Below are 2,059 nucleotides of genomic sequence, written 5' to 3'. Positions count from 1 at the left end.
AGCAGCTAATGGAATGTGTTTATTTAAACGGTGATAACTAACATTTCTACAGTGCTTACCACGTGATAGGCCTGTTTTAAATATTGGCATGTACCTGCCTATCTGTCCTCAGGACAGTCCTGTTGGGTAGAAGCCATTATGATCCCTAAGTAGAAAGGCACAGACGTTTCAAAAGCGACCTCTTCTCTCCAGTTCATTGATGACAAGCCAGAATTCAAACAGAATCTTGTTCCATAATTTGTATTATAGGAGTCTTTTTCTTAAACTAATATTTTCAGTTAGAAACTGAGCATAGTAAAAACAAACAAACAAACAAACCACAAAGCTGACCCACCAAAGATTGGGCTTGGGAAACAGTAATTTCCTTTGCAATGAGGAGATTTGGGTTTTTTTTTGTTTTTTGTTTTTTTTTTTCCCTCCACCTGGTGACCTGCTAGGCTCTTCTACCTTTCGCCTTGCTTCTTACACAGACCATTCGGGGCTCAGGAAACCGGGCAAGAATATTCTGTGATACCACAGAAGGAAAATGTATCTGTGAAAGTATAAAGACCATAGAAGCTAAAGATCGGAGAGCAGGAAGTGAACTTTTGTGTCTGAATCTTACCTCGGAGACACTCTCCCTCCAGAAACCAGGGAGCCCCTAGCAACCAATGGGCACATTGATTTGACGCTCCACCCACAATGCCAGCCAGCCCCAGCCAGCCCCAGCCAGCCCCAGCCAGCCCCAGCCAGATGCACCTAGGTTTCCAAGGCCTGAAAGAGATAGCCCAAATAACGGCCCCAATCTATAGCAACACACTCTTTGTAGGCTTTTTTTTTTTTTTTTTTTTTTTAAAGATTCTCAGCCCTTCAAATACCTGTGGATAACAATTTTTTTTTTTTTTTTTTTTTACTAGAAATTGTATAGTAAATCTCTCCTGGAAATGTATGGAGCACGGATCATACTATCTTCCTGTCCGACGAGTTGTCAGTGCTAAAGGAAGCCCGTGATAGTGCGTTTTTCAACCTGTGAATTGGGGAAAGAGTAACTTTCGGACCAGTAGGTTTGGAGGGAGCCTTTCCTCATTTGGAATATATTCTGTTTCTCTGCTAGGAAAAACTAGCCTTTGGGTTTCAGGGCAGTTTGTCTCTGTCATATTTTCATGGTAGTGTTACCTAAGCATGTGGAAATAGGACACATACAAAGAGACTCCCATTTATGTTCAGCGTAGTAGGTGGCTGGTGCGGTGGGCAGCGCAGCCTTCGATGGATAAAGAGCGGAAACCATGTATCCGCCGGCCAGTTTCTGTCTGCCTTGTTACCTTGATTACCGGTTCCTAGACAGGGAATCCAGTTCCTCCTCTCCTAGGACAGCCTTCCCAGTCAGTGAAGAGGGCGGAGCTGGCTTTGGTGCTGGGCCTCTCAGCAGAGGAACAGAGAAGCACAGCTCATCTCTGGCATCATCAAGAAAATGTACACACTTAGGCAATAGATGGCAGTGTTTCCACAAATTTTAATATTGCAGTGGCTCTTACGGGAAGCCTGGTGCCCAGCCCGTCGGTAGCTCGCCGTGATCGTATAGTGGTTAGTACTCTGCGTTGTGGCCGCAGCAACCTCGGTTCGAATCCGAGTCACGGCAGGAATGAGGAGGCTTTTGGAAGTAAAAAAAAAAAAAAAAAAAAAAAAATGTGGCCACATGCTGTATGGGACCCAAGCCACATTTTTGCAAACAGACAGAGAATACTGAACATCGATAAAAACAGGAACCAGCACAAATACTTTAAACTTTATGAAGATGATGTCTGTACAGTTGCTTTATTAATGCACCAATCTTGCTGCTAGTGTGTTGTATGGGGATTTTTTTTTATTTGCATTGACGGATAATATGATAAACCTGGAGTGTAGTGGGCATGTAATTATTATTAATTACAACTACTTAAGCTGTGCTTTGAGCAGACTCGTCAAGTCTGCTTGCTTTTGAGCCTTGCCAGGGCTATACAGTAATAACAGCCCTGAATTATTTGGAAAGATGTCAGCAGGAGATGTGGAAATCCTGTTTAACCAGGCATGAATTGTTGTT

At 43.2% G+C, this 2,059-nt stretch overlaps 1 non-coding gene across 1 annotated transcript; it reads left to right on the top strand.

Moving 5' to 3' along the window:
• Positions 1 to 1,546: 1,546 nt before the first annotated feature.
• Positions 1,547 to 1,618, top strand: Trnah-gug (transfer RNA histidin (anticodon GUG)). The gene has a single exon. It is a non-coding gene; the product is annotated as a tRNA-His (tRNA).
• Positions 1,619 to 2,059: the final 441 nt, after the last annotated feature.

The sequence above is a fragment of the Peromyscus maniculatus genome, chromosome 2 (assembly GCF_049852395.1).
Source record: "Peromyscus maniculatus bairdii isolate BWxNUB_F1_BW_parent chromosome 2, HU_Pman_BW_mat_3.1, whole genome shotgun sequence".
Lineage (NCBI taxonomy): Eukaryota > Metazoa > Chordata > Mammalia > Rodentia > Cricetidae > Peromyscus > Peromyscus maniculatus.
This window is presented reverse-complemented; position numbering and strand designations above follow the sequence as displayed.